The 15,281-nt window shown below is 43.5% G+C and overlaps 1 pseudogene; it reads left to right on the forward strand.

The window, feature by feature from the left end:
- Window positions 1–232: 232 nt before the first annotated feature.
- On the forward strand, window positions 233–1,516 carry LOC134375926 (keratin, type I cytoskeletal 18-like; annotated as a pseudogene).
- The last annotated feature ends 13,765 nt before the right edge of the window (window positions 1,517–15,281 follow it).

Genomic DNA, 15,281 nt, shown 5'->3' on the forward strand with positions numbered 1-15,281 from the left:
GTAGATATCTGGGTTTGGAATCTGGACACTCTTTTAGTCTTTGTACATTGCTGGAATACTGCAAATTTTGGTTTCATGAGAAACTAGCTACTGAAACAATTTACCATTTATCTAGTTAGGAGATAGGATGAATCTCTCCCACCCAGATTTCTAGGTGTTCATGTCTAACTTAAAATGCAGAAGGGGTGGTCCCAACCCGAGTCCCGGCTTCTCGCCTTCCTCCCAGGACAGCATGAGTTTCTCCACCTGTTCTACCACCTTGTCCACCAACTACTGGTCCCTGGGCTCTGTCCGGGCCCCCAGCCACCGGGTCCAGCCGGCCAGCAGCATGGCCAGCATCTACGTAGGTGCTGGGGGCTTGGGCTCCTGGATCTCCACGTCCTGCTCCACCAGCTTCCAGGGCAGCTGGGGGACAAGAGCTTGGTCGCGGGGATGGCTGGGGGTCTGGTGGGAATGGGGAACACCCAGGCTGAGAAGGAGACCACGCAAGACAGGAACAACAGCCTGGGCTCCTAGTTGGACAGAGTGAGGGGCCCAGAGACTGATTTGGAAGCTGGAGAGCAAAATCTGGGAACATCTGGAGAAGAAGGAGCTACAGGTCAGAGACTGGGGGCATTACTTCAAGACCATCGAGGGCCTGAGGGCTCAGATCTTTGCAAATTGTTTGGGCAATGCCTGCATCGTCCTACAAATTGAAAATGCCCGTCTTGCTGCTGATGGCTTTAGAGTCAAGAATGAGACAGAGCTGGCCATGAGCTGGTCTGTGGAGAGCGATGTCCATGGTCTCTGCAAGGTTATGATGACACCAACGTCACTTGGCTGCAGCTAGAGACAGAGATTGAGGCTCCCCAGGAGGGCCTCTTTTACTTCTAGAGGAAGAACCATGAGCAGGAAGTAAAAGACCTACCAGCCCAAATTGCCAGCTATGGGTTGACCATGGAGGTAGATGCCCCCGGATCTCAAGAACTCAGCAAGATCATGGTGGACATCTGGGCCCAGTATGACCAACTGGTTCTGAAGAACCGAGAGGAGCTGGACAAGTACTGGTCCCAGCAGACTGAGGAGAGCACCACAGTGGTCACCTTGCAGTCCGCAGAGATCGGAGCTGACAAGATGATGCTCACAGAGGCATATGATCCAGTCCTTGGAGATCAACCTGGACTCAATGAGAAGTCTGAAGGCCAGTTTGGAGAAACACCTGAGGGAGGTGGATGCCCACTATACCACGTAGATGGAGCAGCTCAGCAGGATGCTGCTGCTCCTGGAGTCAGAGCTGGCACAGACCTGGGCAGAAGGGCAGTGCCAGGCCCAGAAGTATGAAGCCCTGCTCAACATCAAGGTCAAGCTGGAGGCTGAGATTGCCATCTACCACTGCATGCTAGAAGACAGGAAGGACTTGAGTCTCAGTGATGCCCTGGACAACAGCAACTCCATGCAAAACATCCAAAAGACCACCATCGTGCAGGAAGCCAAGCTGAAAGTGGGCCCCCCAAAACCAATGACACCTAAGTTCTGAAGTGTTGAGGCAGCAGAATCAGGGTATCCTTTGGGAAACAGGAGGCCAACAAAAGTTCAGAGGTCAAAAAAATGCAAGAAGGGACCCATACATATTTAGGCATGATGGAATAGCTTGTATCAGACCAAGGGATCACCTAGCTAAGCTTAATAAACTCAAAGAGAGAGAGAGAGAGAGAGGGAGAGAGACAGAAGCAAAACAGTTGTTTGAAGGCATCAGAAGGCAATATAGGCTGCCAGAACTTGAGAGTCCACAATCCCAGAGAAAAGTGAACTGCATTGATGTGAGCCCTACATTCTCCACCTCTTTTCTCCCTGACCTAGTTGCTAATTCATTAAGTGTAGAGATACTGAGAAAGAAAGTGGCCGTTCAGAGCTCTATGCCAAGTTCACAGATCTGGGGAGACAAACGTTGACGTTCAAGGATAACAAGAAAGCCAGGGTTTGAGGGCCTGAGACATCAGAGAAAATGGAACCCCTGGCAGCGAGTCTGATTTCTGCAGCACTTTCCCTCTTGAGGCATTTGCTGGCTCCTAAGCTGCACAGAATGAGATGGTCAGAAGCCAAGCTGAGAGTGGGCCCCTGAAAAGCCAAGAGACTAAGCACAGCATTGACTAACATTATGATATCGTAACAACAAAAGTTAGAGTTCAAGGCTCAACAAACAAGAGTTCGAGAAAGTATGCAATTCTTTCAGTTGAGAACCTTGAAGGACTGACCCTAGGGGTAAGGTCAAACCAAAATCAACTAAGCCTTATGAAGACAGAAACTCAACCTTCCATGATCTTAATCCAGATTTGATTAAAGTAATCTGCCCCTAGTGGTTGACAGAAGAATTTACTCTCTGGGAAAAGATATCACCAAGAGATACTGAATTTTTCAAACAAAATATCCAGCATTCATTTAAAAAAGATGCCAGAAATAACAAAAGCACAGGCAAAAGACCAAAAACCAAAGTGTCAAAAAACAGACAAGAAAAAGATCCACAGATGACCAGTTACTACAAAAATCAGATAAAAACTCTAAAATAATTATTAGCAATACATTAACTGAAACAAATGAAAAGCTGGAGTATTTTATCAGAGAAATGGAATTTATAAAATAAGAATTGAGTGAATAGTCTCAAACTGAAAACAAAATATATAAAATTAAAAACACAAGAGATTGGTATATCAATAATTTAGACAAAGCAGAAGCTAGATTTGTTGAATATATCCGTGCTGAAGCATGAAATAAAAACTTTGAAAATACAGAAGAGAACATTAGAAAATATGGACTATTATGAAAAGGTTTAAAATATGTGTAATTAAGATTCTAAAAAGAGAGAAGAGAGAATATGTCGCAGAAGCACTATGTGAAGAGACATGCCCTGAGGATTTTCCAAAACAGATAAAATACATCAGGTCACAAAATAAAAAACTCAAACACAGCCAGAGAAAAACCTTGCATGTTCTTCAAGGGACAGACGGTAAATAAGCAGCTTACTTCTCAATAACAACAGTGGAACTGGAAGATGATGGACTGACACTGATTAAAACAACCGCCAATTTACAATTTTATATTCATTGAAAATAGAGTCAAGGTGTAATAAAGGAATTTTTAGAGAAGCAGAAATTGAGAGAATTTATTGCCAGCAGATCTGCACTAAACACGGAAAGGAGTTCTTTAAGCAGAAGGAAAATGATTCTAAACGAAGATGCAGAAATGCAAGAAAGAACGAGCAATAGAAAGGGTGCAGATGTGGGAAAATTAATGAGTACACAAACAATAATAATAATGTCCGTGGGGTTCACAATATATGTAGAGTTAAATTATATGGCAATGATGACTCGAGTACTCAGAAGGATGGTACATGGTGTTACAGTGTTCTAAGGTTCTTTACTGTTCAGGAAATGGTAAGATCCTGATTTAGGATGAATTTTATATATTGTCATCCCTACCGTATGCACTAAAAGAATAATGAAGAGACTAAAATGAACAATTATAGTTTATGAAATAGAGTAATGAAAATACTTGACAATACAAGATAAGGCAGGAAAGCAGAGAAAGATGTTACAGACAGAAAACAAATAGTAAGAAAGTAGACTTAAATTGCATGAATATTTACATTACATACAAACAGAAAGGCTGGTCTTATTCTTTATCTACAGAGAGAAATAGGTCTGTTTGTCATCTACAGAGTGATTCATAAGTAAATGTGCTTATGAATCCCCTGAGGAGCTTGTGAAAATGTTTGACTCCAAGGGCCCAACATCTATAGTTTAGGGGTGGAATTTGAGAATCTGCAATTTTTATAAGCTACAGACCTGCCTTTAAGAGATAATAATCTGTTGTGTGTAATGGGAGGGAAGAGAAATGAGCGATAAATTGAAAACATATAGTTTAGTTTTTATGGAGCTTAGGGCTTAGCAAGACAATGATACAAGAGCACAAATGGCTGCCGTGTAAGAAACTGTAAGATGACTGTCTTCCGCGAGGGACTCTTGCTCCCGCAGATGGCCCAGACCCGAGGAGTCAGAGGTCTTCCCTCGTCTCAATTACTCAGATCTTGGCAAGTCGGGAGCACACCAGCTGGGGTTAGGGATCCAAAGCAGGGCAGGGATCCAGCCACATACTCGTGTGTTTGTTTATTTATGTAACTCAAGCAAAGAGAGTTAGAGACAGGGCTGGAGCCCAGCGGGTGGAGGAGCCAGAGGCCGCCTGTGGATCTGCGAGGCTCCAGCCCGACCAGGACGCCGGCTCCCCAAGGCCGTCTGTGCACCAGGCCAAGGCCCAGCTGGACCCAGCACACAGAGGGCAGGGGCGGCACAGGGAGGGCTGTGGTTTCAGAGGCGACAGCTGCTGGCTTGTGTCCTGGCTCCTGGTCTGCTGGAGGGTTCCCTGCCCTCAGCAACAGAAGGTAAAACAGGAGTTGTATCCGTAGGCTGGAGGGGGGCTCGTGCCAGCCCTGAAGGTGTTTGAAAGATATTTTCGTGACAGCCCTTAGGGCTGGCTCTGCTTCTAGTTCCTCTGATAGGGGTTGTCTCAGGCAGAGGGCCCTGGCAGGGCGAGGAATGTGGGTCTGTCCTGCCCCAGGCTGCCCAGGTGACATGCCCAAGGGTCTGAATTTCTCCTGGCGAGCCTGGCGGGTTTGGACGAGCATTGAGGGAGCTCCCAGCGTTGAGGGAGCTCCCAGCGTGGTGGCCCAAGGTCCTGGGTCTGATCTTGGGAAGTGCTGGTGGCGGTGAATCTGGCCATGCTAATGTGGCTTAACTCTACCAAAAAAAAAATGGGTTAGGGTATGAGTGACTTTCCCTGTTTGCCTGTTTTCTTTTAAAAATGATAGACTTCGTTTCTTTGAGCAGTTTTAGGTTTACAGAAAAAAACTGAGTGAAAAACAGAGTTACGGTCTACCCCCTCAGGACACCGCTCCCCTCACTTTCCCCTATTATTAACATCCTAACTTAGTGTGGAACATTTGTTACAATTGATGAGTCAATGTTAATACATAATTATTACCAGAAGTCCACAGTAGATAGTAGGGTTCACTCTTTGTGTTGTGCATTCTGTGGGTTTGGACGAATGTATAATGAGGTGTATCCACCACTGCAGTATCACACGGAATAATTTCACCACCCTAAAAACTATCCTGTGCTTTACCAATTCATCTCTCCCTCCTCCCTAACCCCTAGAAGCCACTGACCTTTTTAAGGTGGCCATAGTTTTGTCTTTTCCGGAATGTCATATAGTTGGAATAATACAATATGTAGCCTCTTCAGATTGGATTTTTTCTCTTGGTAATATGCTTTTAAATTTCATTCATTCATTCATTCATTCATTCATTCATTCATTTAGTGCCTTTCTGTGGCTTGGTAATATTCCATTGTATGAATATACTGTAGTTTGTTTACCCATTTACTTATTGAAGAACATATTGATCGCTTCTAAATTTTGGCAGTTATAAATAAATAAAGCTGCTACAAACATTTACGTACAGGATTTTGTATGGACTTAAGTTTTCAACTCATTTGGGTGCATACCAAGGAGTGCGATTTCTGGATCACATGGTAAGAGTATTTTTGTTTGGGAAGAAACTGCCCAACTGTCTTCCAAAGTCTCTTTGCCTTTTTCAGAACTTTAAAATTAATGTCTAAATATACATTCTAATCTCCCTTAGTGCTTAGACGAATTTTGAAAGACCCAGCACTGGAAATATCATCATGAATTCATCAAAATCCAGGAGGAAGTGAAAACCCTAAAAGCCGCCAGAAAGGAGCTGATCTCAAATTAAAGACCAGGATTGAGAACGCAACCCTGGAAGCAAGAATGGCGCAGTGCCTTTGAACTTCTTGGGAAATTTACTTCCAACTTAGAATGTAAAACACAGTCAGGTTACAGATTAGGGCAAGGACATTAGAATTAAGACATTTCAGACCTGCCAGGTCACAGAGAACCATCTCTTTGGGGGGCCCTTTCTCAGAAAGCCCTGGGAGGAGGATGTGCTCGACCCAAGTGAGGGATGGTTGAGAGTGGGATGCTGTGGGATCCCAGCCACAGGACATGGGAGAGAGTCCCCAGGACGGATCTGGAGAACCAGGGAAATGTCCAGATGGCCGCTCTGAAGCAGATCTATACAGCATCCATTCCCCAGAGGGGTGTTGCCAAGAAAGATGTGAAACCATCCCTTACCTGTGTGATAACATTGAGAGGTGAACTATGGGCAGCGCAGAGGATTAGGGATGGATTAGTGACAGCCACATGGAAAACTAAGGAAGTGGGGGATCAAGGTCATTACTCATTGCAAAGAAAACAAATCCTAAACAGAGCAAAAAATTTGTAAATGAAAGACAATTAAATTTTACATCACACTGCTCACCTGTGGATGCTTTCCCCAACAGTAGTGTAAACACTATGTTTCTTTCCCCCCTCAGCTTTATTGAGGTATAATTGCCAAATAAAAATTGTATATATTTAAGGAGTACAATGTGATGTTTTGATATATGCACACATTATGAAACGAATACCACAATCAAGCTCATTAACATATCTATAACCTCTTATAGTTACCTTTTTCTTTTTTTCGTGGTAAGAATACTTAAGATCTACTCTCAACAAATTTCAAGTATACACTACCTGAATACAAGTATACAATACATTGTTATTAACCATTAGAATTTATTCATTTCATAACTGGAAATTTGTACACTTTTGCCCATCTCCCCATTTTTATGTACCCCTGTATTTTTTAGGTACATCAAGTCTCGATATGACTCTCAGGATGATGGGCAAGGGGAAATGCGTGAGAGGCTCTGGTCTAAGAAGTAAATCCTCATGTTTTTGTTTCATTGCAGGAAGACAGTGAGTGATGAGCTAGAAAAATGAACAAGTAGCAACATAAACATATTACTTATGTAAATGTAAAGGCTGAGGGCCGGCCCCGTGGCTCACTCGGGAGAGTGCAGCGCTGTAGTGCCGAGGCCACGGGTTCGGATCCTACATAGGGATGGCCAGTGTGCTCACTGGCCTGAGCGTGGTGCAGACAACACCGTGCTGAGGGCTGTGATCCCCTTACCGGTTCAAAAAAAAAAAAAAAAAAAAAAAAGAAATGTAAAGGCTGATACTTTCAGATTCAGAAATGCTAAAGTTGCTGAAAATGGTTGTTTCTTGGGAACAGAAATCAGTGGTGGGCTGAAGTTTTTTATTATCAATCCTGTATGACTTTGATCAAAGTTATAAGTAAAGAAAAAAAGAATATGTATTCATTGTGTCAATTTTGTATATAAATAAAAACATTCTATGTCAGTTTCCTAATTGCTTTTCTCACTCAATGATACATTTTGAGATTCACATTGATAACAGTTTTGAACTTTACTTTTGCATGCTGGATAGACTTCTGTTGTGATATCACTGCCACAGTTCATTTATTTACCTGATGACAGACATTTGGGTTGTTCCTGAGTTTTCCCTCTTATAGACAAAGCTACAGTGAGCATCTTTGTGCCTATGCCCATGTGTATGTGTGTGTGCGTGCGTGTGTGTGATTTACCCCAAGTTAGATTCCTGAGACTGTCATTGCTGGTCAGAGCAATTCACAGCTTAGTTTTAACAGATAATGCCATATCACCAGTGCTTGTCCAAAACAGCCATAATAACAGCAAAACATGTTCTAAAAAAGGATCTGACACAAGCTATATTTTCCTTTTTTGCTGAGAATATTAGGGTTGGTTGTATCTGCCATATGTTCACTCAACTTCTTCTTCCACAAACACTGTCTGATTGCTCTATTTTCCAGGTCCTGGCTGTGATGTGGGCTACCTGGTGACAGAGGGTAGAGCCCCTGCCCTTGAGAACCCAAAGCTGGGAAAGAGACATGTGAAAAGATGGTTAAAAGATAGGACAAGGAATATCATGGCCACAGGACTTACTGCTGTGGCATCACAGCCCAGTGACCCTCTGGCCTCCTTCTCAGGACATCTCCAGCTCAGAAATGGCAAAACCGTCCTTCAAGCAGATCCATCCAGAAGCCTCTTAGCCAAAGTGATCCCTCATTCTCCCTCTGTCCCTGCAACCTGCAATCCAGCAGCAAATCCTGTGGGTTCTACTTTCAAAACACACCCAGGATCGGTTTCCTTGGCAATATTCCATCTCCACCACTGTGGCCTTAACTGCCACTGTTCCCTGCTAGATAACTGCAGGTGCCTCCTCTCGGGTCTCACAGGGCTATTCTACAGACTGTCTGCTCCCCACCAACCCTGAAGGGTCTGCCAGCATGTGAGTCATATGCAGCTCATGGAGCCAATGGCTTCTCATCTCCCATGGAGTAAAAGCCAATGACATTATAAAGACCTCCAAGGCCCTGTAGAATCACACTCTTCCCTCCATTTCCTAACCTGTCCTGGAGCACGGTGCCATTCAGTACCAAAGAGAGACTCTGTTGCCAGGAACATGACAGGAGCTTGCTTCTCAGGCGCAGGGCAGCTGAAGCTCAGTGCTGCTCATTCTTTTTCCCCAACAGTGACCAAGTGAATGAGAAGGCGCCTGATATTGTGGTTATTGCGAACACTGTCATTCTAGAATAGTAGCATAGTATGACTCTTGCTGGCTTGTTTGGTGTTTTGTACTGAATTATTGTACTCTCTTGAGTGGCAGCTTTATGCACATGAAGCAGGCTATGCCAACTTCTTGTTTCCCATGTGTGAAGGAAATGCAAAGTAATGGAGATTCACGCCTCTTGATTACCTGACTGGTAAAACGAAGGTGGAATGGATTTCTTTAAAGAGACCCTCAGAGGGAGCTGACATGAGGCTGAGAGGGTCTCGGTAGGAATGCTCACCCACAGCCATGTTCAGCTTGTGGTCCAAGAATCCTGCCCAAGGTGCTGAGACTTGGCTGTAGAGGGCAGAGACTGGGTCCAAGCTGTGTAGGAAAGCTGGATTCCTGGGGACAAAGGGGACTCTGAACAAGCTGGCTGGAAGCACTATTCTTAGGCGGTTCCCCGACTTCAGTCATGGAGACTGAAGGACAGAGACAGAAAGCCAAGTAGAACTTTCCAGCTTCCTTGTTGCATGTTCATGTGCCTAATCTGCTCATTGTCTTTCCATTTTCTTTTTTTATTAGGGATTTTTTTTGGCATTAAGCAGAGCCCACTTAGAACAATACAGCTATTTTAGATTTTTTTCAGGTTTTAATTTTGAACTTCATAAGTAATATAAAGTATATTCTTATTAAAACTGAAATGATTTGGACGTACGTAGAGTAACAGCATCCTCCTTTCCAACCATTTCACTGCCATACACTATCATTACTTCAGTACATATTCTTCTAGAATATTTTTCTGTGCATGCACCTCTATAAATATGGACATGCAAATATACATATGTGTAAGATATTCATACACATAAATATTATTATTTACCTACTTTTTTTCACATAATAGATGTCTTGGATATAACTCTCTGTAAATACCCATTGACCTACCTTATTTTTTTAAATGATTGCATAGTGGCACATGGTATAGATGACTCATATTTGATTTAACCATTGTGTTATAGATATCTGGGTGTTTTCCATTTATTTATGTATTCATTCATTCATTCATTTACTTTTGCTGTTGTAAATATTACTATAGAGAATATCTTTAAATTTTTAACAACATCCTTTATTATGCAGAAGTTTTAAAGTTGAATACAGTCAATTTCAAGAGAAATATATTCTTAACTGATTTAAGCAAAAGTAAAATGTATTGATTTATTGTGATGTTTTGAAATAAAGTATATATTTGGTCTTTGTCCCTGTTCCTGTCCCTTTTATGGCATACAACTCCTAAAAATCCTTAGAATCTCCAAAGACTGTCTTTTTGTATGCTAATGAGTTGACTGATGGCTGACAACCCCTAAGTCGAAGAATTGGAGGGTTGGGACTTTTAGTCCTACCCCCCAACTTCTGGGGAGGAGAGGAGGAGTGAAGGTTAAATTGATCATTAATGGCCAATGACTCATGCCCACATAACAAAGCTTCCATAAAACCCAAAAGCGCAGGGTTCACGGGAGCTTCTGGAGAGTGAATACATGGGATTATTTTTGCCTCTACTTGCTGGTAGGGTGGCACACCCCATCTCCAAGGGGACAGAAGCTCCTGTGCTTCGGATCCTTCCAGATTTCACCCTATGTATCTCTTCATCTGGCTGTTTATTTGGATCCTTCAAAATATCCTTTGTAATAAACAGGTAAACATAAGTGTTTCCCTGAGTTCTGTGAACTGCTCAGCAAATTAATCAAATCCAAGGAGGAGGTTGTGGGAACCCCAATTTATAGCCAGTGGGTCAGAAATACAGGTAGAACAGCTTATAGCTTGTGACTGGCATCAGAAGTGAGGAGGGGGAGGGGCAGTCTTCTGGGACCCAGCCTTCAACCTGCTGCATCTGACACTATTTCCAAGTAGAGAGTGTTGGAATTGAATTGAAGGGCACCCACCCGGTCTCTGCTGCAGAACTGGTTGCTTGGCTTGCTTTCTGGTGGGGAGAAATCCCAACACATTTGGTCACAGAAGTCAGTTTTCTGTGCTGATTGTTGCTGAGTGAGAGTACACAAAAAACTCTTTGGTGTGTGTTTTTTCCCCACTCATTCAAGTAACTGAAAAACTCAGAAGTAAAACTTCAGGTACTGGTGGATTCAGGAGATTAAACAATGTAACTAGGATTATTATTTAAATTCTATTCTCCTTCATAACAGTGCCATTCTTGGGCTCTCTGGGGTGCTAAAATGGCTTGTAGTAGCTTTAGAACATTCCATGTAAGGATACTTCAAAAAGTTCACAGAGAAACGGAATTAAAAGATAATAAAAATATTTTTATGAACTTTTTGAAGACCTTTTGTATCTTAAGTCCCCTTAAAATGATTTCATCAGAACAATAAAACCTCAGTCTAAAAAGTGGCATAAATACTAGTTCCCTCCCCTTCCCTCCACCCCACCACACACACATAACAAGAAGCCTGAAGGTAGTTAGCTCTGAGAATTATTCAGTAACTCAAAATAGAAGGTTTTGGGTAGATTATTTTGTAATTCTATTAGTCTTTTTGGTATAGTCCCAATGCTGCTGCACCTCTAAGCATGTCGTGCTCACACAACAGCATCCACCGAAGGTAGGGAAGGGAAACCTCTTGTTGGCACCTCTCTCATTTTTTACCAGGTGGAGTGAAGCTTCCCCAGGACCCTTCCACCTCCCGCCCACACACCACAACAGACGGCCCCCTCCGATTCCACGGGCTGGAGCGGGCCTCGTCACTACCCCTCACTGCAAAGGAGGATGGGAAGCGAGTTAAGGGCCCTCTCAGCCTCTGGACTGGAGGAATAGGGGCAGGGAGCTGGTGGGGACACCTGGCAGCACCTGCCCCAGAGTGCATCTCTTCCAGTCACTCCTGCTCCAGAGACAGGGCTCAGCCTGCGTGGACCACCCCATGTCATATGCTCATCTCGAATCACTTCCAGGTAAGGGGATTTGTGAGCTGATTGGCCAGACCAGGTCACATGCTCCACCCTTAGCCCCAGACATGGAGCTCATCAGGAACCCAGGAAGTGACAGACGGAGAGTGATTGTTCATCAGTGCGTGGTTACCAGTGATTGCTTATCAGTGCGTCGTTACCAGAAGACCAGTAAAATGGGTGCCAGAAAGTGAGATTAATAAGTTTACTCTAGAGAAGCCACATGAACATGGAATAATTGTTATTGGTGGTCATGTTGATTCCCATGATTGAATTTCTGGCTAGTGCTGGACTTTTGGTAACTTTCAATCCATTCTCTTGTTCTCTCAGCAGTGAATGGTGAAAGGACGTGTTAATGAGCTCTTTTCTTTTCCCTCCACAGTTCTGTTGTTCTCACCCCTCCCACCTGTGCAGATTGTCCCTTTGGAAATGAGTGTCTTTTAGGTGAGAACTGAATTCTCAACTGCAGGAGCCCAGCCTAGAACAGTGTCACATGGGCCAACTTGAGTGCCTGGTAAAGCCACAGATATCTTCAAAGATCACTTCCATCCTCTGCTTCCATAGAGCCTCTGTTGAGGTAGGTGTCATTGTTGAGGTTAATGATATCTTTCCATTTTCTATTCGACATTCTATTTCTGCCCTACTAAATGGAAGCCATCCAATCTCACTTCACTCTCCCCATGTACCCATTAGCAGTTTATGCAGAGTCAGAGCTGCACAAAGGCTTGAAATTGCTGTGTTCCAGCATGGGCTCAGCTACAAAAACAATTTGAATGCTCACAGTTTTAAAATGACTTGGCAGCCTGTCTATAAAATGTCCCGTGGCCTGAAAGGGGGTGAAAACATGCCCGCATACATTAGTGATCCATTGATTGTTTCTGGAGCTAGGTAACCTTTGCACACCAAAATGAGAGAACAGCCGAGACCTGATCAATCAAACCAGCCGTTAAGATTCCTGCCTACTCCACAGGCCTGCTCTATCTCAGGGGCTCCAGGGAGAAAAATGAAAATGGAACAGGGTTTAGCCATAAACGCAGGGAGTGTGCGGACAGGCCTTGACAAAGGTTGGTGAAGTCGAAGATATTTCACTGTAGTGGTAGTTTGTGACTTTCCCTAACCCCCTCCTGGGTTAAATACAGGGGAGTGAAATGCAAATTGACATTGGGTTCTGAGACCAGGGGACACCCTGCAAGGTGATTGTCCTGCCATTTCCTATAGCTGCAGATCTACAGGCAACAGAGAGTGCACAGTTATGGTCAGGGCAAATAAATACGGGGTGGGGAGAGGGGGGCGGCAGAGGATCTGAATTTATCTCTTCTCAGCAAGAGGGTCTCTGTGAGTTCTTTCAGGCCAAGAAACTCAAAATCCATCATCCCCAGGCCAACCACAGACTATGACTGGGCCTAATTCAACAAAGATAAAGGACAGTGTATCAATCCATTTCTGTTGCTTATAACAAAATACTTGAAACTGGTTGATTTATAAAGAAAAAGGAACTTATCGCTTACAGTTTCAGAGGCTGGGAAGTTCAAAGTCCAGGAAACAAATTTGGTGAAGTCCTTGTTGGTGGCTACAGTGATGGCAGGGGTATCACACTGTGAAAATGGTGGAGCAGAGAGAGACTAACCTCTTCATTCACTCTCCTTTTAAAGCCCTCAAAACCATGCCCCCGCCCACCGTTTTTAATCCATTCACTGTGGCTTGGTCCTACAATCTAATCACTTCTTCAGGGCCCCACCCTTCCATTAACATAATAGAATTCCCCACCCTCAACTGTTACAATGGGGATTAGGTTTTGGGGGAACATTCAATTTAAGGCAGATGGGAAGAATGGATGGCAATTACCTGGAGTTTTATATTGGATGGGGAGTGATGGATTAAATATGTATTTAAGCTCAGGCATTTCAGAAATTTCAAATGAAATTTTATTCAGTTGAGAGTTTTTTTACTCTCTAAAAAGAAAACACATTTTTGTAGGATACATCCTCTGTTTAAAAATCTAATTTGAGAAACACCTATATATATATCATAGAGATATGGAGAGAGATGTTCATTAAAACATAGTTTGCTTTATAAAAAGGAATTGAAAGATGCATTAGTTTCCTATTCTTGCTGTAACTGATTACAGCAAACTTAGTTTCTTAAAATAATATCCATTTATTCTCTTATAGCTCTGGTGTCTAAAATGGGTTGACAGGGCTGCCCTTGGGGAGAATCCATTTTCTTGCCTTTTCTAGCTTCCAGAAGCCTCCGGCATGCCTTGGCTCATGGCGCCATCTTCAAAGCCAGCCTGTAGATTCTTTGAACAATCTCTCTCTCTCTCCTGTGTCACATCACATTTTTCTGACTCTGACCCTCCTTCCCCCCTCTTATAAGGATCTTTGAGATTACATTGAGCTCTTCTGAATAATCCAACTTAAATATCCCATCTCAAAATCCTGAACTTAATCATATCTGCAAAGTCCTTCTTATCATGTAAGATAACATGTTCACAGGTTCTGGGAATTAGAATGTGGACAGCTTTGGGGGCACCATTGTTTGAGGCCATTATTCAATCCATCACAGAAGAATTTCATCAATCAGAGCAGACAAGATGTTGCTACAGTAACAATGCCAATGTCCCAGGGACATGAACAGCAAAGAGTGTTTCTCACTCATGCTGCATGTCTGTGTCAGGTGGGCTGGGTGCTCTATTCTGCCTCATCCTTACTCAGGGACACAGATTGACAGTGGTTCCTTCTTCATGCACCCATGACAGCCCAGGCAGGAGGAAGGGCACCTGGCACAACAGGGACTGGCTCTTCAGCTTCCACCCAGAAGTGACACATGGGACTTGTGCTCACACGTCATTGGTCGACGTAAGTCACACAACTGTGACTACTGTATTAGTCTGTTACTGTTGTTTATAACAAAAAACATGGAACTGGGTGATTTATAAAGAAAATGAAATTTATTGCTTACAGTTTCTGAGGCTGGGAAGTTCAAAGTCCATCTGGTGGTGATGACAGTGCCCCAGGGGTCTCACATTGCAAGATGGTGGAAGCAAAGAGGGCAGAGAGAGAGAGAGAGAGAAAGACAGACTCTCCTCTTCTTTTAAAGCCCTCAGAAGCACACCCCAACCACCATTTTTAATCCATGCACTACTGCACAGTCCTACAATCCAATCACCTCTTTAAGGCTCCACCTTTCAATTACCATAATAGGCTTTCCCACCCTCTTAACAGTCACAGTGGGGGCCAAGTTTCTAATACATAAAACTTGGGGGATGCAATTCAAACTTCAGTGAGTTTGGGGGCCTCATAATTCAATAAACTACAACTATCACAGGGCAGAGAAGGGCAGCTGTACCATATGCCCACCATATGGGAGAAGAACTGGAAATCATTCATAAGCATACTGATGACCACCTCATAGCCTGAACGTCCATCGTTAGGGGAAAGGCCATATGAACCAGGGTTTACTCATATACATATACATACCCCACAGCAGGTCTAAGGGAGGAGGTATCTATATGCAGTGAGGTGGACAGGTCTCTAGAGCATTTAACAGAGGGAGAGAAAGCAAGATGCTGGACCGTACGTGGTGTGAGAAGCTGTCTACACACACACGCACCAAAACATGGCATAGTGTCTATGGGCACTTGAATACGTGCAACTGTGGAGTCAGGTCCAGAGCCTGCACAGGGATGTCAGCATGGTGGTCAGTTGTGGAGAAGGGTCAGGCCCGGGAAGGGGGTTGTTAGGAGAGGCTTTGCTCTTATTTATAGTTTTGATCTTTTAAAAGGAGACAATATTTAAATCATTTTA

This window comes from Cynocephalus volans, chromosome 1 (assembly GCF_027409185.1).
Source record: "Cynocephalus volans isolate mCynVol1 chromosome 1, mCynVol1.pri, whole genome shotgun sequence".
In the NCBI taxonomy this organism is placed as follows: Eukaryota; Metazoa; Chordata; class Mammalia; order Dermoptera; family Cynocephalidae; genus Cynocephalus; species Cynocephalus volans.